The following is a 23248-nucleotide window of genomic DNA, read 5'->3' as shown; positions in this document are numbered from 1 at the left end:
AGGGACACGGTCGAATGCCTTCTTCAGATCCACAAAGCACATGTAGACTGGTTGGGCAAACTCCCATGCCCCCTACAGAATCCTGCTGAGGGTGCAGAGCTTATTCAGTGTTCCACTGTTAAGGAAGGCTTAAGAATGTGACTCCTCTGTAGTTGGAACACACCCTCCGGTCCCCCTTTTTAATAGGAGGACCACCACCCCAGTCTGCCAATCCAGGGGAACTGCCCCCGATGTCCACGCAATGTTGCAGAGCTGCGTTAACCAACACAGCCCCACAACATCCAGAGCCTTAAGGTACTCCGGGCGAATCTCATCCACCCCCGGGGCCTTGCCACCGAGGAGCTTTTTAACAACCTCAGCGACCTCAGCACCAGAGATGGGAGAACTCTGCTTCTGCAATAGAAGACCTGTTGGTGGGATTGAGGAGGTCTTCGAAGTATTCCGCCCACTGACGCATGACGTCCCAGGTCGAGGTCAGCAGCACATCACCCCCACTAAAAACAGTGTTGGTACTGCACTGCTTCCCCCTCCTGAGACGCCGGATAGTGGACCAGAATTGCGTCGAAGCCGTACGGAAGTCTTTCTTCATGGCCTCTCCAAACTCTTCCCAAGACCGACTTTTTGCTCTGGCGACCAGCCGAACTGCCTGCCTCTTCACCCGATTGTCCAACCCATGTGGCCGCATGGTTAGATGAAACGACAACAAAGTCGATCATTAAACTATGGCCTAGGGCAGGGGTCAGCAACCTTTACAACCCGAAGAGCCATTTTTGCCCTCGGCCCAGCTAAACAAATTTTGTTTAGAGCCACAAAAGTTAATAATCTCTTTGAAACAAGAGCTTCTTTTTATGGTATACTATAGGAAATTTGTTTACATTTTTTTAATTAAAGATCAACAGTTATTATTTCACCAACAGTATTTTTATGTTTAGGCTTAATACATTTTCTTGAATTAGACATTTAATTTTTACAGCAAAGCAAGTCATTTGCTAGCTATTGACAAAAAGATACTTCATTTATCTATAGTAAAATATTATACACACCATTAGTTTCTTTCTTTCTGCAAATATTATGCAAATATTGAAGAACTAAATGCATCCTAAAGCTAGCAATTTTAAATGACCTTTACATTCAGAAATATTGACCAATCCCCCCCCCACCCCCCGCATTTTTGGTCTAAGTTTTTACGAGCCACATGCGGCTCTGGAGCCACAGGTTGCACACAAAACACTATTTGGCAATTGATTCCATTTAAATCCTTAAGTTTCCATTGAGGGCAATTTTATTCAAAATTTGGTGAATTTTCAAATAAGTTTGGGCAGGGTTTGGTGCTTTCTATTTTAACCTTCAACATTGACCTGTTAATTTACTTCTCATAAGAATTTCAATGCTTGTTTCATTAAACTGATATATTGAGTAAAATACAACAATAATTTCAGTTGTTTTGAGCCTAAATGTAAGTGTTTCAAAATGTTTTCTGTATTGTCTTATTTTCTGTTCTTGCTACTTTGAATTTATAGTATTCACCAACGATTCTCAAATTTTCTCATGTTTAAAGAAAAAGATGTGTTGCTTTAATGCTGTTAAGGGGCGATTGAGTATAAAGGATCCAAAAGTTACTAAAAAAACACAGTATTTGATTTACTTGGATCCAAATTGTAATTTATAATAAAATGCTAAACATTCATATACACAGATTCAAACCAATTTACTAGTGTGGATCCAAACGTAAAGCATTGTTTTAGATTTTTTGTGCCTTATATCCCAGTCTGTATTTTATTTGTCTGACATATGGATATAGGGGGCTCTAACATAATAACTCACAGCATTACCTCTTAAAAGGGAACATATTTTGCTTTTAAATCCTTCCTTTTTCACATTTAAATCGTTTTTGTTAATGTTACTTCCATCCTATGTTGATCTTGCAGTGAACATCTTACTTATTTCTCCTTTAAAGGCTCAAATGTTCATTGTGAATGTACCACTAGATGACAATGAAGTTTGTCTGTTGGTTTTTGCATTTTGTGGATTATGTGTAAAGTTTCACAATTCCTGTATTATGTATTAAAAATGTCTTAATTACTCCAGAATAATTAAATCCAAATCGTTGAAAACCCACAGCACATGTAAAGTAGAGTGGTTTAGGCCTGGCCCCTGCACATAACCTGAGTGTGTATCCTGAGATGTTTTTCATGCTCTTTTTCAGCACACAATCTAACACAATTTATGTTTGAATATCTCGTCTTTGAAATATAGAAAAAGATCTCTACAAAGACTTAAACACAGAATCTAAGAAATGCTTCTTCCCAACCTTGTTTCTGAATAGCCCCTCTTCCACCTCTGACTGAAAAGCTTCCACTTGAAGGAAAGTGGTTTCAAAAGGTGACTTCACATTGGCTTACATGTCTGATAGTTTTATAGCTATTACTTTATTTTACCTGAAAAGATATCAAGTAAAAACTTTTTAAGTACAAACTGGAGAATATGTTTTATGCTCTCATCCTCTTTGTTTTTCAGTAAAACAGATTGTAACTTGTAGAACTTTTATTTTTATTCAAACATAGTTTATCTGATCTGATTTATAATTAAAATCCACCAAGATTGGAGTTATTTTGTATTTTTGGGCAAGATAAATGAAATTTATAAACTCCATATTTGAATGTACAGTCTGAAGTAAAAAGGCTCAATTTGCTAAACTATGTTTTATGTATGCATGCAAACTCATATGATTTCCGGAAAATTGATTATTTAGACTTTAGCTTCTACTGCTGAATGTTGTATAGGAAAAACAAAAGACCACAGAGGAAAAACACAACCAGAAAAACATATTTTAATGCTTGCTGTTTAAACTAGCAAAGAACAAGAAAGGAGGGGTTAATCTACAAAAAAAGTGTATAAAGCAACTGTTTTACAATACATTAGATTATATCTTGAGCGTAACAAAATAAAAGGGTGTGGTTGATGTGTTGCGTTGCTTCATAGCTATAGAGAAAAGGGAAGTAAAAGAAGGAAGCTTCTTCATGTCTGAGGCTTAGCCTGACAAACGGTAGGTGGATCCTGCACTTGTCATCAGTCCAGCTTTTTTGGAAATACATAAAACTGTTTTACACCAGCAAAACCTGTGGCTGTTCAAAGGTAACATCAGTACTCAGACAGGATTTATGTTGGAAAGTATTGCACTTCAGGTGCAATACTTTCAAAGCAAATAAAACTTTAAAGCAACATTTTTTTTATTATTTGCATGACATGTAAGAAGCAGCACCTCTGCTACTAACCTCACCAGTTTGAAAATGTCAATGAGCGTGCCATCAGTCCAAGATAAAAACACTTTCCTAGTTGACATAGCATTAAACAATAACAGTTAGAATGTTTGTTGAATACGTTTTAATAAAAAAGGACTAATTTGGGCAATGCTACACCTCTGCTGCATCCGAACCGCTTCTGCTGGCACTGCAGCTCAAAAAAGAGGCTACATTGTGTCAGAAACTCAGAGTGCCCAGAAAACTTCTCCAGATGGGTAAGATGATAAGCAAGGACAGGGCACAATGATGACTGAGCACAAACAAGTTTAACTGTAGCTCATGTGAATGTCCCTCTGCTCTCTGTCTCTTATGAGGACCTTGGTGATGCTCATCAGAGTAAACCTCCACCTCCCTTTTTGCTGGATGAATTAGTAATCAGCTCTAACTTACAATTAGCTCCTTCTGAGCTAGCATTCAGTTTTTACCGGTAACTTCAGCCTGGTTAATCCCGCATCCACCTGTTCTCTGTGTGGTACAGGATGACCCAGGCCTTAATGACATGCAGAATATAATTAAAAGTAGCTCTGTTGGTCATATTTTAATTACTGTTCATCATGGATGTGCTATTTTACTGAGCGATGTGCATTTTCACTGCAGCAAGTGCATAACTTTGCAGGACATGTGCTGCTCTCCTCTCGCTTCCCTCCACTCAGTGCTGCCTTGAGACTTGTAGGGTTACCTAATGCTGCATTCAATGTTGTCGAACATAAGAAGTTTCACAATCATACCACACGACATGCTGTTAACTGTAGCTTGAATTTAGAGCTGCAGGCGGTTGCCACCCTATGCCACCCCACTATATTTGTCCCTGCACATGATAGCTTTCAACAAAACCACTAGCATTTTTAACTACTCGGCCACATTTTTTTCTTATGTCTTATCATTGTCCATTTGTGTAGCCCCCATAAATGGAAATGTTTTATTTGAAATGAAAGAGGAACTTTTGAAATAGACAGAAATGTTGCATGTTCATTGTGTGAATGGCTATGTCTAAATATGCAATAATTAATAAGCGAAAAAGTTACCCAATAGTTCTCTGTGGTTTTGCTGGAACCCTTTTTTAAATGCTTTTAGCTGGGGTATCTTAAAAAAAAGTAAATTTTGATGGATAAAAGAAAAAAGTATGATGCCGGTTTTAAATTCCTCTAATCTTTAAGTACTACTACTAATACTCCTACTACTACTATCCATCCATACATTTTCGTACTCGCTTTATCCCTCATGGGGTTGCGAGGGGTGCTAGTGCACCCCTTGCAACCCCATCCCATCCCATCTCCAGCATTTCAATGGGCGACTACTACTACTTTATTAATTATAGGGAACTGTAAAACAAATGCAGCTGCAACATGTAAAATCAAGAAACATTGCAAAGGGCATATAATAAGAACAGTGAACAAAATCAGTAAAAATATAAAAACAGAAGTAAAAAAATGAAAACAGAAAGTTTCAATTTTCAGAAAAGTTTTAAAACTGGACATTGAAGGTGTTATGATCGGTGTGGTGAAGAATCCGGAATTCAGCCAAACACAGTTGCAATGCTTTTAACTGTGATTTATTTGAGGGAAGGTGAGGAGAGGGAATCAAACGGGCAAACAGAACAGGATCCAAAAAAGGGGTAAGGCAGACATCCAAGTGAGACTTGACAGGTAAACAGAACTGGGCAGAAAAATACAGAACAGATTACAAAACAGGATCAAGATGCTGGGAGCTCTTACCAGGTAGGGACCACAAACAAGGGATGCACACATGGAATAATAGGTGACGACCTGACAGGTAGCAGAGGACTGAGGGAGGTTTAAATAGGCGGATAGACAGGTGAGCGGAAGGAAACTAATCAAGGACAAAACCGAACAAATCAAGCATGGAACTAAAAACAGAGCAAAAACAGGGACCAGATAACTAACACAATAAAGGGGCTAAACTAGAATCCAAAAACGGAAATAAACCCAAAGGCGGAAAGAGCTACTTAACCAAATGATAAACATAAACCAGAACAGAACGTCACAGAAGGGGCACATGTGATCTGAATAGGGAGGTTATTCCATCAAATAACAGCAGCCACACTGTTACGACCCCAAAGGTCTAGGGGTACAGGGGAGGTAACATAAAAAGCCAACACAAAAGTGTATGAGAAAAAATGTAACAATTTATTGATAAGTTTGAATACAGCATTGGTTCTGGAGTTGATATGGAAGTATAGACTGATCCTCTAATTTTTAGGATTTTCTCAGTAAGGAATTTAGCAAATTCATTGCAGGCCCTGGTGGAGTGGAGTTCGGAAGCCACGGACACAGGAGGATTTGTTAACCTGTCGATCTTGATGATCTCTGAGAAGAAAGATTCTCTTGCATTTTTCAGTTGTGAGTTATATCTGTAAAGTCTCTCTTTATAGATGTCATAGTGAACCTGGAGTCTGTTCTTTCTCCTTCTGCGTTCAGCTTTTCGACACTCCCTTTTTTCACCTCTAACTGCTGGAGCATTTCTCCAAGGAGATTTTTTCTTCCCGGAAAGAACTTTCACTTTAACTGGAGCAATGCAGTCAATGATGTCTGAGACTTTAGAATGAAAGTTATCTACTAGCTCATCTACTGAGTTGCAGCCCATGGTTGAAGAAGCAGAGTAAGCTTGAATAAAAGTTTCCGTGGCATTGTCCTTAAAGGTGCGTTTTCTTACGATGTCCCTTTGGCTAAATGAGTCACTGGAAATGATGCTTTCAAAGGTAACAGAAAAGTGATCAGATAGGGCAACATCAGTTACATTGACCCTAGAAATCTTTAGACCTTTAGTGATGATTAAGTCTAATGTGTGTCCCTGTTTGTGTGTTGGCTGTTTAACATGTTGAGTTAAACCAAAGTTTCAAAGTGTGTCACAGAGTTCTTTTGCACTTCTGTCTTCAGGGTTGTCAACATGAAAGTTGAAATCTCCCACAATAATTAAACAGTCATAATCAACACATATCACAGACAGGAGGTCACTAAAATCCTTAAAAAAGTTTGATGTGGACTTAGGAGGCCTGTACACATTCAGAAACAAAGTTTGTACCGGGCTCTTTACCTGGAGAGCCAAACGTTCAAAAGAGTCGAATTTTCCCAAAAACACCTTTTTACACTTTAGTGAATCATTAAACAATGTTGCTACTCCTCCACCTTTCCTTTGCTGTCTGCTCTCACAAAGAAAATTGTAGTTTTGAGGTGTCGACTCCATCAGAATAGCTGCTTCACTAAATTCATGCAGCCATGTTTCTGTTAAAAACATTACATCAAGATTGTCAATAATGAAGTCATTAATTAAAAGGGATTTTCCTGACAGAGATCTAATGTTTAATAAACCCAGTTTATATGACTTAGTGGTTGATGATGTCTCTGTGACAGGTTGCATCTGACAGGTTATGACTTTTAAGTATTTGTTCCTGTTTATCCTTTTGTTTTTCTTATTTCTGCCACGTATTATCACAGATATTCCTTAATCTCCGACAAAAGGCCCAAGCTGATGCTGGAAACTGTCATGTCTGATAAACGTGCGGTAAGGGCCCAATCTGTATCCCAGCAAAGTAATTTGGAGTTCCTCAGTACCAGAATGTTCTGTGACACGTAGAGGAGGACGATCTGAGGCTCTGAGGCCTTTGGAAAATCCTGGTTTATTCACAGCAGAATGGCTATATGGAGAGGATGCCATCTGTAGGTCAATCTTAAATACTGTGTTCATGTTGTGAGAAAATTCCACAAAAGGAACTTCTGGGCTTTGTGGAGAAGAAAGGGAGGCGGGTCCAGTCTGGAACGGTGTTCGTGACGATGGAGGTTCTTTGTCCTCTCTTTGTCCTGCTGAGATCTGGGATGAATCCTCCTGTAGCTCTGACGACGCCTCTTTCTGTGTCATCTTTCTGGCCATCTTTATCTTGGCTTGTTTGGGCTGCACTGGGCTTATCATTTGTTTTGGCACTGGATGTACTTTGTTTTGGAACAAAGCTGATGATGCATGGTTCACAGAATAGAAGATGTTTGAAATCAGCCGTTTTGCACCTGACCTATTTAGAGAGAAACCATTGTCGCTGAGAAGATGTCTCCTCTCCCAAAAGATGTTAAAGTTGTCTATGAAGGTTACAGTTGTTTGTTTGCATGTTTTTTTCCAGCCATTTGTTTAGCATCAGAATTCTGGAAAAAATCTCATCTCCACAATTAATGGGCGCATGAGGGCCACTGAGAAACACCTTGACATCAAGGCCATCAACTAAGTTCAACAGACGAATGTAATTCTCTTTCAATACTTCTGATTTTCTTATACGGGTGACGTCCTTCAGGGCTTCAGCTTGTATTATGAGTTTTTCTAAGGTCGGACGTTCTTTCAAGACCCTTGGAAGGATGTCTGAAACATCAGACACCAGGCCACAGTTCTTGTCGTTATAAATCAACACCTCTGTGTTTTTCTTGTTACAGAAATGTTTAATCCCCCTTACAGATCCATTGCATAATATCAGGATCCTTGGCCCTGTGGCATGTCTTTTCTCTGATGTCTTAGAACGAAAATCGTTGACATACCTCTGATTTTTGTCCTCCTGGGTCACATTTTGGAGCGGAGTGAATCTGTTTAGTTATGGAATTCCAACATTTCCAGCAGGTTTACTCCTATCATTTGTTTTGAGAACAGCCCGCTGTTGTTTCACTTGACTTGGGACATCTCTCTGTAGTCTCGGCCAATTTTCTTTGTCTAAGTGTGGGGTTCGTTGATCCTTTGGTCTTGCACCCAGAGTGGTCCAGGGATTCTCATTTTCCTCAGGGAACTGTTTGTTCGCTGAGTCGCTGGGCTGGTGGTTACCGTTCGGAATCACAGGCAGGGTTGTTTCATTTCCATGCGCGGCGCTTACATCATAATTCACTTCGAGTCGACAGATTTTCAGTTCTATAACAGCTATCTTCTGTAAAAGCTTGTCAAAGTCCATTGTGGTGAAGGAAGGCATCTTTTCAAAATCAAAATCAAAAAATAAGTAAAAGAAAATAAATAAAATAACTAAATCCAACTTTCTCTGGTTTAGGTTAAGAGATAAAAAGGAGATAAAAAGTAAAAGGCAGGAAAATGCAAGCAAGCAGGGAGCAGAGAAAAAAGCGTCCGAACAGGCAGAGAGGCGGAGAGGCGGAGTGAGATGGCAGAGTGAAAGAGGAATTAGTCAAGGAATTTCTCTGAAACGGAGCAAACAAGGAGAAAGGTTGTGGTCTGGTACCACTGAGGTGAGCTAATGCTCTGAAGCCTTCCAACTGTGTCCAGCCGCCTGGGTATTCCTTCTGTCATAATCTCGGCACTAGTGCTGGTCTGATTACCACCTGACACACCTGTGAAGCTCCGCCCCGTTCTAATCAATGCTCATCAGATCCACCTGTTTCACTATAGAAGCAGTCCTCAGACCAGACACTAGTGCCAGATTATTTCGAGCCTCCAGTGAGTCTAATCCAGCGTTTTATGTCTGCCTGGTTGCCTGTGATCTGACCTGGTTTTTTCTCCTGATTCTCTGAGCTTGCCTGATCTCTGCTGGACCTGATTACCTGCCTGTTACCTGACTCTTTTTCTGTCTTTGGATTCTCTGAGCCTGCCTTGTCCTTGTCAGACCTGTTTTCCTGCCAGTTACCGGACCTGTATCTGTGCCCTGACTCAGCCCTCGGATTCTGATTTGGACTGTTTGTGGATTTCTGATTACCCGGTTCTGACTGTGGATGTGCTCTCAGATTACGGACTCTGGTTATCCCTTCGGTCATCCTGCCTACCTCTGTCATTCTGGTTCTTACCCATTGACTGCCTTTTTACTATTTCCCTGCTACCTGCAGCAGTTTTCCATAAAAAAATGTCTTTAAACTCTACCTGTCTTGATTGGCAGAATTCTGGGTCCTCTGGTTCTGTTCATGACACCATCTTGATATGTGAAGATGAGAAACACCTGCTAACACCTCCCCTCCGCCGGCTGGCGCCTTGGCCTGGTGGTGCATTGGTGGTACTTGGTGTCCGGGGCTGGGTGCCCGGGCGGGTGCCGGCTCATTCCTGGCAGCTGCTTCAAAAAAGGCCATTCCTATGGATCAGTCCCAGATGAATGTAAGTGGAGCAAGGCGGAGCGAAATACATCTGGCTAGGGTCAAGTTAGAAGACTGCAGCATAAACTATGACAGCAAGAGAGCAGGTAAAATGTGAAAATGTAAATATTCTATTAGTAAAGTTTGCACTAAAGGCTTAGCTGTTTTGCTTGCATCGCCAGATGAAAGAAGATCTGTATTAAACTATATAGTATTGCTGAGTAATGCACAGGAAGCATATAAGTTAAAGAGTAGTGGAACTTAAAACCAACATCATACTTTTTTTCTTAGAACCATCAAAATTTACCTTTTTTTAAGAAAGCCCCGGTCTGGCCCTTCTAAGAAAATTTCAAAACACACACAAAAAAACAACAACACAAATAACTACACTGTGTGCCTTTGAGCTTGTTGGGTAACTTTTTGGCTTATTAATTACTGAATATTAAGTATTGCACAATGCACATGCAACACTTCTCCTTACTTCATTGTTTCCTCTTTCATATCAAATAAAACATTTCCATTTAACAAGGGTACACAACTGGACAACGGTAAGATATAAGACAAAACGTTTTTACCAAATGTACAACAGAGGAATTAGAAGTGCTCTTGTTGAAAGATAGCTCATGTGTGGAAGGGAACACAGCCACAATTTTATGTAAAACCTTTCATGCAAAATATAAATGATTAAGTTGTGCATATGTTATTTTTAAGAGCAGCTACGATTATTGTAAAAGGTCAAAAGCAGCATATCTTGTCAGTTATGAAACTTTTTTTTTTCTGGAAGCTCTTATTTTAAGTCAAGAAACCCTCCATGATTCACTTTTACCTGGAACAACAATAAAAGCAGACTAATATTGTTCTATTTTTTTCCATTTAAAAAAATAAAATAACTTGGTTTTAGTTCAGCCATAACATAAAAACTTATACAAGTTATATATTTGCATTCTTAAGGACAAATAAAATACTCTGTAATGTTTCCAAGGCTGCTCAAAAACATCTAAATATGTCAAATAAATTATCTTAAATTGACCCAGAATGCAAAGTCTGCATTTTCACCCACTGCTCTTTTCACATCAAGTCTTCTTCTTTTAAAGGCATACTATGCAACGTTTTTCAGTTAATTAATGTGTTCCATACCGTTTTGGATGATTAAATCAGTCATTTCAGGTCGAACAAAGGTTTTCTCGGCCGCCCTGGTGGTCTGTGGGGGAAATACCGTACTTGCAATGCGGTACCGCGCACGTGACGTCACCGTCTCAAGAGCAACGCCCCTTTTGCCGCTTAGGTAGGGCATACAGGAGAGAACGCACGGATAACAGATATGACCGACTTTACAGCCGTTAAACTTTCCCAAGACGATGTCCCAGGCACACGGATTACTGGTCGCACTGTGGAAGAACACACCAACCTTCATCTCAAACGATGGCTTGAGGTTCGATGGCTTAAAAAGACTGGAAAACTGGCCGAGTTGATGAACGGTAAGCTTTGTTTTCTTTTCCTGCGCGGTGATCATGGCAGCGTCGGCCGTTTTTTTTGTTGTTGTTGTTTGCAATCACCGTCCAGGAATGGGTATATGTTTAATGTTTGTCTCATTTGAAATGTTTTTGAGTAAGCTATCCTGGTAGCAGGCTATCATGTTAGCGCCTGCTACCATGATAGCCTATATGCTGTCATGGTAGCAGGCGCTACTTTATTAACATGTCGGCCACCAAAATACTCTTACCTTGACTTGATGTCGCTGGAATTGGGTCAGGATGTTCTTCGGTTGTGCCCTTTCCTCCGACAAAATGCTTGCTACATATGTACTTGAATTTGGTAACTTTTTCCGGGTTGAACTGTTGTGTAGGCCGACCGCCCCGGTCCCAGCGAACACATTTCTCCTTGGCAGTCTTGAAGAAAACATCCTTCATATGCGGCCGATCAGCGTACCTCGAGTCGCTGTTGCACGTTCCATAGCAACAATGTTTAAAAACCATGGTCTTAGATTTGGAAAAAGCAGTCGTTTACCGAGTAAAACCAAGGGTAACGCACGTCTCTTTTACAGCGAAACAGCGGCGGACTATGCAAGGTTGCCCTACTGCGTACCACGTGATGTGACGTCATCGTGACGTTGTGTTTCTAAAAATAGCTCGCGCGCGGTACCGCATTGCAAGAGCCCTCGGCCCGCACCCACAGGCTCAGAAGTCTTGTGCAAGACCGCGAGAGTCGGTCTTGCTTTACGGCGAGAACTCCATGTGTTTTTGCCCTGCCATTTACTATATGCATGCGCAAAAGCAACAAAGAACCGCGTGTTAACGTCAAATAAACATGCAAGCATATCAAGTTTTTATAATTATTATTATTATTAATTTTTTTTTTTTAATGTTGGCGAGGCGGCATCGTGAGTTTGGCGAGGCGGCCGCCTCGCCAAAATAGCGCTGCGGGAAACCCTGATGTTCATACTTTCACTGTGTTAGTCATTGTTTGTACTGCCGTTTTTTCAACTTTTTGTTGCGTTCGCCTGTCTGCTAAACTCAAAACAACCGCGCCTGGCTTGACGGAGAAACCAGAACAGCTGAGCATCTTTATGCACTTTTACTTTCGCCCTCTGGGGGGAGCCTCGCTGAAAAATCAACCCCGGTTGCATAGTATACCTTTAATTCGAGATTCCAAGATAACAGTCTGCATAAAAGCTGATATGTTGTTCTTTAGTCAAACCTGATGCTTCCAGGCTGATTCTGAGCTTAAAGCAAGAAACTGATTCAGTAAGTTTGCTGCAGATTCTTATTATTAATTAGTTCCTCCTATTTTTTGGGTTCTCCATTTAATTTTGAATTTACAGTTGACCTTTACAGGAGCTGATTATTCTCTGTAACACTGTAGCATGTGGTATCTGAACAGTAAACCTGGAGTTTTAAAGGGGAAGTCCGGTCAACAAGGAAAAATCAGGGTATCATTAGCTATAACTAAAACTAATACGTTTGTGGTTATTTAATGAACTTATCTTTAATCAATAAGAAAATAAAAACATAAATTGTCGTCTGAAACACTGTGTATGGGGGCTGACATTACTGCCCATATTTGGGCAGTAAGGGGCGTTTGACATCACATCCTGGGGCGTGGAAAAGCGGAAGCGGCAACAGCATTTCTCTCCGCTTTCCATGCAAAGTCAATAGGAGCCGTTCTACACAGCTGCGATCATCAATAATTTTTTTGGATTTCCAGAGGATTTCACCGCTGACATTCCCAAGAGCTTTTGCTGAAGCAACAATGCCCACGTGCATGGCCATCGGATGTTCCAACACAACTGGTAAAAGTGGAAAAAACATTGCTTATTTCAACTTCCTGATTCATGAGCCACCGGGCTCGGTGCTGGATTGCCAACTTGAAGAGAGCGGATTTGCCATCTAACTCCTGGCCAGAGAGAAAACACGTCATATGCAGCGACCATTTTGAAGAAGAATGTTTTGAACATGACATGAGAGCGAGGATTTTCGGTAAGTTATTTTTTATTTTAGAATTTTTTATTTAGAATTTGCGGGGATGGTCACCGAGCAGAGGGGCGGAGGGATACCACATGTGATGTGGTATCCCTCCGCCCCAGCATGTGCTGGAACGCTCTTATATTTTAATATTTATACAATAATGACCACCTGCCCTTTTTACTAGAGGGCAAATATATAACTTAAGTCACTTCAGCGCGATCTCTCCTCCGCTGTGTGTGTGTGGTTGTGTGCGCTCCGCTGCAGCGCCGGCGTGCTGCGGCGGAGCGCACACACACACACACACACACACAGGCGTGTATACATATATACTGTAGGACCGACTGAGTTTGCACTGGAAATAGGTACGCTGGATTCCGTCAAAAGTCCGGTTTCTGTCAAGAAACTCTTCTAAAAAAATCCATATCGCTATCAGATGATGAAAGCTCCACAGAACTCTCATCACTGCCACTAAGTACTTCATCACTCTCTGCTTTGTACAGAGCACCAGTCGTCGCCATGTTGGAAAATAGTGCGCCGTGACAAACAGAGCGTTGAAACTTGATCAACTGCGGGTCCGCCGAGTGACGTAAAAAAATGGGAGGTGACAGTAATATTCTTGACCAAGATGGATTCCTCCACATAAACATGATTAAATGAAAATTATTCATAATTAAAAAAACGTATAATTTTTTGCACAGTATGTAGTAGTTTTATATTTAAAGTACTTTCAGCAGTTTGAATTCTGATTTTGACCGGACTTCTCCTTTAAGAAGATTTATCCTAAATGTGAACAAACTGGGAAACGTTTGGACAGACTGAAAGGGCAGACAGGCGTTCTGAAGCGGCTGTCTGCCATTTACTCTGTTCCTAGTTCCACAAGCACTTTCACTGTCTGTGTACTTAAACCCATGCCTTTTCATTAAAGTGACAGAAAAACAATACACACCCTGACATATAAGATCCTGCTTTGTCATACTCTCAGGTCTAGGTACAGGTCTGGTTTCCTCCCTCTCTCTCCACAGCAGGGCGTGACGGGCAGAGGCATTCCATCAGGACTAATTACAGTCCTTAATAAGGAGCTGGAACCAGGAGGAGAGTGTCAGTTCGTTTACGCTTCAGCGTGGTACAGACCAACTCCTTGTTTAAACCCTACCTTGTGAACCTAACCTAGTCCTGTGTCTTTTTTCTTCCTAGTACCCTGCATCTTACCAAAGAGTTGCCTTGCCAAGAACCACAGACTCTGGACCCATATCAAAGACACTCTCAGCAAACCTGCCGAGAACCCATGAAGGACCTCGGACCATTCATCTGCTCAGCCCTCCTGCCTGAGCTCACCTGCCTGTCCATCCTCCAACAAACCAACTGGAGAGAACTAACTGGATCTGTACCGAAAACCTGGACATCACTCCCCCAAGACCAAATCCAAGCCTCTTCTTCAGTGAGTTCTTCCTCACAAAATATCTCCACCAGTCCAGTCCAACTTATTCACCAGTCTCTTCATTTTTCCCAGCAGAGCCCGGAAAACCGTCAACCTGCCAACACCCTTCCCTGTTCAAACCACAACTTAACAATAAACTCTTTAACCAGTCTGCCTCTGTAATTGTTCTCATTAAGAGTGTTTTGTCTTAAACTATGAGAGCTTTTCTTAGAATAATTACACACAGAACATTTTCAACAAATATTTTTGTATACATGTGATAATAATTAGAGAAATGAATATTTATTACTTATTAATTATAATCTCAGTTGGTTCAATGTCTCATCTCACCATCTCTAAAAGATTTTATTTCTAGGAAAATTAACTTCTGCAAACATTCTCAGAAAACCCAGAGGTCTTGACTCGACCACCTGCAGCTCCTTAAATCCTCAGCAAACAAACACAAAACAGCCCTGCCTCCCAGCAGAGATCCTCTATTGAAAACAGTGCTCACACAAACACACTCAAACCAGGACCATGACAACTTACTGCAAGTTCCATAAGCATCACAGCTGCAACAGATGTAGGTTTTGGTTTTTGCTGAGTTATGACAGAAGTTATGAACCAGATCTGATCAAGGACTGTAACTCTGCATAATTACTTTGTGTCATTTCCCCATTTTGTGGATGATAGCATGTTTAGAAGCTGTATAAGTAGCCTGTGATTCCGTGGTGAAGGCAAGAAGTTGCTGACTGATTCAGGAAACAGATCATTCTGCATCAGGTTGGCTGATAACATTTTGGCTTATCTTTTTTACTCCATTATGAGATTGAATGTTCTTATCATGTTTGTTTAATTTCACTTGATTTCAGTTTTCAAATCTGCATCATCTCATCACCTCATCATGAAGCTGCTGGCTGTGTGTGTCCTGGTTTTTTCTGTGATGGCTCGGACCAGAGCTGATCGTGAGCATTTGTTAAGTACTCACTTTTGCGACATGACTAAGACACTCACAGTCTCATTAACTCCTATTTATAATGTCCACAGCTATCCAAGATGATGGTTCCACTGATCAGGGTAAGTGGGTCTGTTTTTTGTCATTGTTTTATGCCTCAGTGTGAGGGTTAAGAACTGTAATTAATCCTTAGTAAATAGGACATTCATGTCTCCTCGTAGAATCAAAACATAAACAAGTTATTATTCTTCAGTTTATCCAGTAGACTTATATTAAAAATATTCTCTGATTCTTGCAATTACATTCAAACTACTATATCTCTCTCGGTTATTTTTTGTGATTGTGACCAAAGCTTTCACCCCTGTTAAAAGCTCGTAGTTAGCAGTCCAGCATATCACCATCAGCGAGTTCTTTGCTTTAATCGAGAGACAATTTTAAACAAAGTAAATCAAGTTGTCTGATTAATGATCGTGACAAACTGGGCATCAAACATTTAAACATACAGCTGTTGCATTGGTACTAACCAAGTTATGTTTTAAATGCATTTAATCTTGTGTCATCTTGATGTAATAACCTGTCACAAAATAAAGTTAAAGGTGCGTTGCTTAAGTTCCAGGAATTTTGCTGCCGTCAGCCCCCTCTGTCGACAAGTTGAAATAACACCAGTTTCATGGGAGAAGAGCAAAATAAAATGTCACCGTTATAACTTCACGGTTTGTTTGGGCGTAATGTCCTCTGAGGTAAAAAAAAACAGTTATGTTATATTCTTCATTCGTCATTTTTAGTTCATCAATAATTGAGTGGTCTGGCATCTGCTCCATCGATTTGTTAATTTTCAAAAAAGCAACTTCTCATCTTTTCTTCTGCTTTATAGACAACTTCACCATGAAAGCACCATTTGTTCTCCAGTTAGGTGAGGGAGCCGTGATTGCCTTTCCACTTCTCACAGACAGCGGCCTTGTCCTGCGTGTACACCCCGCTATGACTGCAGGCAGGTAAAAGCTTCATAGCGGGGTTTGCAGCCAGAACCAGGAAGCAGCAGCTGTCTGTGAGACTGAAGTGGAAAGGGAATCCAACGAGTCACCAACAACACAGGAAAAAGACGAGCAAGCCAGTGAATGAACGCCATGGATCGTTTATCAAGTAGTTGGTTGGAAATGAGGCGGAGTTGACTAGATTCGCCTTTTCGCTCCCGAAGCAGCTGATACAAATTTTGTCAGAAGAAAAAGAAGTTAAAGAAAAAGAGGGCCAGCTCCTGGTCCCTTTTCATTCCCAGGGCACAACGGCGCAATTGCTTGAAAACTGTCCCGTTATTTACTCTTGTTTTGCTCTCTCACCGATCAGACTCCAATTTTGCCCTCTTAGAGATATTTTTCTTAGACCTACGTGGAGTCTGTAATCAGGTCTGGTATGAGCTTGTTGATGGAATTTTGTTGATGGTTTTCTTCTAAAACAGTCATGGTGATCTCTCGCTAAGGCCTCAATGGCAGCGGAGACTTTCGACAAAGTAACAGTTAAACATCAGGCATGCGCTGGCCCAGAGGGTTCAGCCCAAATCCCTCTCTTAGAAACTGCCTACTGGGGCCTATAGAGGCAACTGTGATAAATAAAATATAACTATTTTTACATGTTGGGCAATTGTAAGGGCATGAATGGGAAAGAAAAATAATAACTTCAAAACTTGTGCAACATACGCAATGCACCTTTCATATAAGACTAATGGCATATAAAATGTCTTTACCTGAGACTCTCCATCTGTTTGTCATCAGAAGAAGTTGACTTGGTCCAGAGATCTTCTTGTCCTCCCGGCTGGTCTCCAATCAAGAATCGCTGCTTTCGCTATGTTCCCAAACCCATGACCTGGGCTAGAGCTGAGGTGATTTTCAACACTGAGCTCCTATTTTCTTTTATTCTCTCTAATTTCAAAGTTCTTAATGAACAAACCCCAGCTACTATTAGATAATTCTGTGTTTGTCTGTAGAGAAACTGTCTGTCCATGGGGGCAAACCTTGCATCAGTTCATTGCTTGAACGAGTACCGTCAGGTTCAGTCTCTGATAACTACGGCATCTCGCGGGTCTAAACAAACATGGATTGGAGGCACTAACGCACAGGAGGTATTTTCACCTGTAAAGTATAATTATTAAGTATTTTGTGAAACATTGGATGAAACGTGCCATCTGCTGAATTCTTTCTTTCAGACGAGCATTTGGTTTTGGAGCGATGGAAGCCCTCTCCGCTACACAAACTGGTGTCACGGAGAGCCTAATAATGTTAAGGGCAGGCAGCCCTGTTTGCAGATGAACCATTCTGGTAAAAAAAATATCACACATGATTGTGTTTTCTTAGATGGTAAAGGGACTCATTGGTGATTAGCTGGTTTACTTTGTAAGTGTTTTAGCTGCCATACATTTACATTTACTGGATTAAAGGTAGGGGTTTTCAAAAGTTTTAGAATATAAACCTTTCCCATGATTATGATACTGTGGACCTGTTCAGGATTTTTGTTTTAATGATGTTGACTGATTTGTTCTCTTGCTCAAAGGTGAAAAGTGCTGGGATGACGTGGGCTGTTCTGTCCGTCTTCCCTCTGTCTGCGCCAAGAAAATCTGATGAGTCAGAGGTTCACAAAGATGCAGGATCCAGAGGAGGATTAGTGTTACGTGTTTCTGTTAACCTGCCTTTTTGAAGCCTCAGATGTCCTAAAACTCATTTCTGCTTCTTTCTTTCACATCATTTCTCTTTATTGCAACCTACTAAAATGAAGCCAAAAATAAACAGTGGGTGGATTTTCTCTCTTTAATTCGCGCATAACGTGTAATATTTTTTTTTTTACAATTTAAGCTAAACTTTCTTGTTTTCTTCAGCCTTTCAAAAATAAACATTTGAAGCATAAAATCAAGTTTTTGTGTGGTTTGTTCCCAGCCTTTGATTTATGAATGTTTACCTTCTGTATTATTTCAGCTTTGGACTTCAATCTAAACTTCAGTCTAACCAGTCTCTCACCATTCTCTTCCACCTGTACACTCTCAATTTGTTTAAAATATGTTTAATATGGCTGTGTTTGCAAAACTTACAGTGGTATGTATAACTTTCACGGGTAAACATCACTGACTTGACTTATGCCTATCGACTCTTTCAGTGACAAAATATCAAGGACTTAATTTCAGTTAATCTTTACTGTGCTACACATACGAACATTAGTTTATATATGTTTGATTTTATTTAGTGTTTTGTCTTAAAACTTCTCTAGGATCTCAAGTTTCCACCAAATGTTTTACATTTGTGGAGAATTCAAACAGACAAACTAGCATTAGTGGGTTCCATCTGACTTTAGCATTTTCTAATGCTTGTAATAATAACCTATAATAGATAACATACAAAAAAGGGCATGCAATTATTTGAAATGTTTCTGATATATTATTTTCAGTGACACAGTTCTCAAAATAAACAGGCAGTTATATTAAAAAAAACATTTTCCAATGTTTCCATGTGTTCATACAGTACCCTCTAGTGGATTATGTTTGTATCATTGTTCCTGCTTCCTCGCTCTGGGTCAAGTTCAGAACCCTAAATCTAAACACTTGGTTCAGTTCTGCCACCTACTTCAGCTGTGTGCTGGTGCTTTTAGGGAAGCTCCTTAGATATTCTGCCTTCTTCTCCTGCTTTTCTGCATTTTGATCACATATCTATGTTCTCAATTTTTGTTTTCTATATTTCGTGCCCTAACGTTATTACATTTTCTATTTTTCAGAATGTTTTTGTCTGATTAACCACTTTCCAACAGACAGTCAACTGAAGAAGTGAAGTAGCAACACCATGTCAGTCTATCCTAGTCTGGTGGGAAATCTCCACAACATCAAAGCCAACCTACTGTAGAAGATTACCCTGCACAAATCTCAAATACAGAAGTTGACTGCATACATGCATAAAAATAATAAATACTTAATTGCCCGTGAGGTGTTTGGGAAAGGTGTGGGCATTCTTTAAATGTGACATCCTGATTCAGTTCCACTGAAAGTGCTTCTGAAGTGTAAATTAAGAACATCTCAGACATGCATAAAACAGAGCAAACAATCACCCTTATGGAGAATGTTTGTTTTTACTTAGAGACAGCTGGAGATGGGTCTATCTCAAATGATCAGTAACTGCTCAGCCTTGATATCCTCTGTCAGCATACAGAGATATGATAACCAAGTGGCAACAAATACAACCTGTGAACTAAAAGTCACCAAACCTCATGGATTGTTTTTATCCCCTGTGAAAGAGAGACTTGAGAATTGAGAATCTAAAATCTTTGTCGTCGTCATCTGTTACCGGAATGACATTTTTTAAAAGTAAATGCACACAGATTACACATAACATGCAATAAGACATAACCTTTCCAAACATTGTTTTTCCCTTTTTTCTTGAAATCAGTTGATTGCACTGACAAACACTTCCTAAGAAGCTTAACGTGGGCAAATAGTCCCTAGCAGCTAATAGACTCATTTTTGAGTATAAAAGTCAGATAGCAGTCCCTTTATAGACAATATAGATTACTGTGCAGTAAAGTGAATGTAAATCATCTGATTTAAAAAATACATATGTTTGTAATATTGTATATTCAAGAATGTCTTTGTCACGATGCAGCTTGTAGGGTGCAGTCTGAGCCTCGCTGCCTCTCTCCCTTCCATGCGCAGATTGATTGATTCCACCTGTCAGGCTGCAATCGACCTCCAGCTGTTCCCACCTGTTTCCACCCCTATTTATCTCTGCCAGAACCCTGTTTCAGCTCAGTTTTCCTGTTTTGGTCCGTCAGAACACTTCACTACAGTTTTATTCCAGCCAGCCTCAACCCTAGACACGCTTCGGTTCCAACTCAAGTTCTCTTCTCCTGTTCACGTCTCCTGGGTTCCGTTCTGCTCAAGTTCCTGTGCTGTTCCATGGTCTCAAGTTCCTGTGCTGTTCCATGGTCTCAAGTTCCTGTGCTGTTCCATGGTCTCAAGTTCCTGTGCTGTTCCACGGTCTCAAGTTCTGCAACTTTTCCACGGTCTCAAGTTCTGCAACTGTTCCACGGTCTCAAGTTCTGCAACTGTTCCACGGTCTCAAGTTCCGCAGCTCTTCCACGGTCTCAAGTCCTCCGCTCCAGAGTTACCTCCTGGTCAGTCACACCACACTCCTCCTGTCAGCCAGCTTCTGCACCCTTCATCTCCGTCCGTAAAAGACTCTGGTTCCTCTCGTCATCAATCTTCCATCCTGTTCAATAAACTCACTTTAAGAACTAGCTCTGCGTGTGCGTGCTGTGTCCAGGTTCATCCAAAGACAAATCGTGACAGTCTTTAATAATTTTAAGGATATAATAATCCACTGGGATAAATATCTGGATCACAGATCAGGCTGAAGTAATAATGCACAGTTTCTTTCTGCCTGCCCTAGACAATTATTGATGTGTGTGTGAGAGAGACAGAAGCACAGAGGGCAGAATATATGTTCCCAGCTTCCTCACAGAGTTCAAATTTAGGGCTTTTTTATTTTTACAGGCTGAATATAGAGTATTCACACTATGCTGCACTGATTTGGTGGAGGTTTCTTTGGATCGCATCCGCCGGCTGTGGCAGAGCAAAGGTTCAGAATTCTCCACAGTGACAGTGACAGCTTCTTGTCTTGTCAGCCGCTGCAACTCTGACGTTCAGTAGCCTCCACACCGCAGCAGCTGCCAAGAGAGAAGGATCCGCTATCTGTGTGAAGCTCAGGCTGGGCTTCGGTCCACGCCACTGCTGGAGCATTCTCTCTCCTGCAGGTAACCCCCCCCCCCCCCCCCCCTCCCCCCATGGCCATTGGTGATGCCCTCAGGCCTATTCAAAGAAATAGCACAACTCTCCAGTGAGCTGCATTTAAAATATTGTATTCAGTTGCTCTTCCTTTTCAAAGCTCTCAGTTTCAAAAAGGTTGGTGACTCCTGCTTTAGAGACAACTTCACAGCTTACAGTGTAAATTCCAGTTTTGGCCTCTTGGTAGTATTGAGTCAGCAAATGAATATTGATCCCCCCCTTGCTCCACCGGTGAACTTTGGCTGGTTTGCTGGCCACATTCATGACCAATCACCGACGAGCAGTCTGCTCATGCAAGAGCAATCCTCCACTCAACCACCACCATATTCCTTCTGAGTAGGGTTGAGACAACCCAGCCGGGTAGGGAAAAAACTCTCAAAGCGTGCGGAGTAGAGTGTAAATGTCCCATTTATTAACCCCTTTAGGTTGATGTGGACGTTGAGGTCACTGCTACTGTTTGAGTGCCAGGAAAAACTGAATATCACGCTAAACTTCAGGACCCCTGGCTCTGTGATATAATCTTTAGGGAACACAGTTAGACAATTGACAACACAACTTAACTTTATGAGCGCGCAGGCAGGTGTTGATGTTCTTTGGGCTCAAAGCAAATTTTGGTCCCAACTGCATCCCTTTAAAACAATATTTCATTTGTTAAATCCGACAGATCCTTAGCAGATTTTTTTCATCTAGTTTGGTAAAGCCAGTTTAGCTGAGTTGAAGGAAAAAAACGTCAGACTTGCCAGAGGATATTTGAAGAATAGAGTTGCCGTTTCAGTTCTCAAAATTAAACCAATAAGAGACATTTGTTAACGACAGAAAAAAATTCAATTGAATCTGCTGTAAATGCCATGTTTGATCTAACTTGTCTTAATGTAAACTAAACACATTTTTTCTGTTGTTCCATGTTGGATTACTCGTTATGGAGTCTAGAGGTTTTTTTAAATTAAATTCAATTAAATTTTATTTATATAGCGCTAATTCATGAAACATGGCATCTTAAGGCACTTTATAAAGTCAAATTCAATCATATTATACAGATTGGTCAAAACTTTCCTATATAAGGGAACCAGTTGATTGCTTCAAAGTCCCGACAAGCAGAATTCACTCCTGGAGAAGCGTAGAGCCACAGGGAGAGTCATCTGCATTGTCCATGGCTTTGCAGCAATCCCTCATACTGAGCAAGCATGAAGCGACAGTGGAAAGATAAACCACTTATTAGTGGAAAGGAAAAACCTCCAGCAGAACCGGGCTCAGTATGAACGGTCATCTGCCTCGACCCACTGGGGGTTACAGAAGACAGAGCAGAGACACAACAAGAGAGACAAAAAAGCACAGAAGCACACATTGATCTAGTAATCTGTTCTACATTAGATGGTAGTAGCGGGTGATCTGTCTTCCCTGGATGATGTCACAGCTAACAGAACGCCAGACCAGGTGTACCTACTATGAAGAAAAAAGAGAGAGAACTAAAAGTTAAAAGCTGAAATGACAACAGTCATTTCAATGTAATACAATGCAAAACTGGAGAACAGTAGAACTCAGGCTACTGGAGGACATCAGGGTCTATTTTTCTCACTCTGCTAAGCCTATAGCAGCATAACTATAGAGATAGCTCAGGGTAACATGAGCCACTCTAACTAGAAGCTTTGTCAAAAAGGAAGGTTTTAAGATTAGTCTTAAAAGTAGACAGGGTGTCTGCCTCACGGACCAAAACTGGGAGTTGGTTCCACAGGAGAGGAGCCTGATAGCTAAAGGATCTGCCTCCCATTCTACTTTTAGAGACTCTAGGAACCACCAGCAGACCTGCAGTCTGAGAGCGAAGTGCTCTGTTAGGAACATACGGGGTAATCAGAGCTCTGATATATGATGGAACTTGATTATTAAGGGCTTTATACGTTAGAAGAAGAATTTTAAATTCTATTCTTGATTTAACAGGAAGCCAATGAAGGGAAGCTAAAATTGGAGAAATATGATCTCCAATTATAAATATATCCACCAGATGGCGCTTTTTATTGGTCATCACACTGCTTTATATTAACATCATTAGGATTGGATGCAGCAATAAAGCACAATTCTGTTGTGTTTTTGTTGTTTTTAGTTCTTAATAAATCTAACATACAGAACTGCCTCTTTGTCAATGTTAATATTAAACACCTGAGAAATGAAAACAACTGTTATCAGAGGGAAACTTCTGATGCCAGGTTTGCCCCAAACCTGGCATACAAGTATCAGATACTCATTTAGA

At 40.7% G+C, this 23248-nt stretch overlaps 2 protein-coding genes across 3 annotated transcripts in view; both read left to right on the top strand.

Moving 5' to 3' along the window:
- LOC118558731 (ladderlectin-like) overlaps window positions 1-23248 on the top strand; it is a 32832-nt gene that overhangs the window by 5331 nt on the left and 4253 nt on the right. The gene's annotated exons all lie outside the window — the stretch shown is intronic.
- The window catches only part of LOC118558733 (type-2 ice-structuring protein-like), an 83501-nt gene continuing 75247 nt past the window's right edge, over window positions 14995-23248 (top strand). Inside the window, exons 1-2 of the mRNA XM_036129288.1 lie at window positions 14995-15019; window positions 15109-15126. The gene's annotated coding sequence lies outside the window, so the exon portion shown is untranslated. The remainder of the gene's footprint in view (window positions 15020-15108; window positions 15127-23248) is intronic.

Source organism: Fundulus heteroclitus, unplaced genomic scaffold (assembly GCF_011125445.2).
Source record: "Fundulus heteroclitus isolate FHET01 unplaced genomic scaffold, MU-UCD_Fhet_4.1 scaffold_153, whole genome shotgun sequence".
In the NCBI taxonomy this organism is placed as follows: domain Eukaryota; kingdom Metazoa; phylum Chordata; class Actinopteri; order Cyprinodontiformes; family Fundulidae; genus Fundulus; species Fundulus heteroclitus.
Note: the sequence above shows the minus strand (reverse complement) of the source record. Positions and strands in the feature narration are given on the sequence as shown.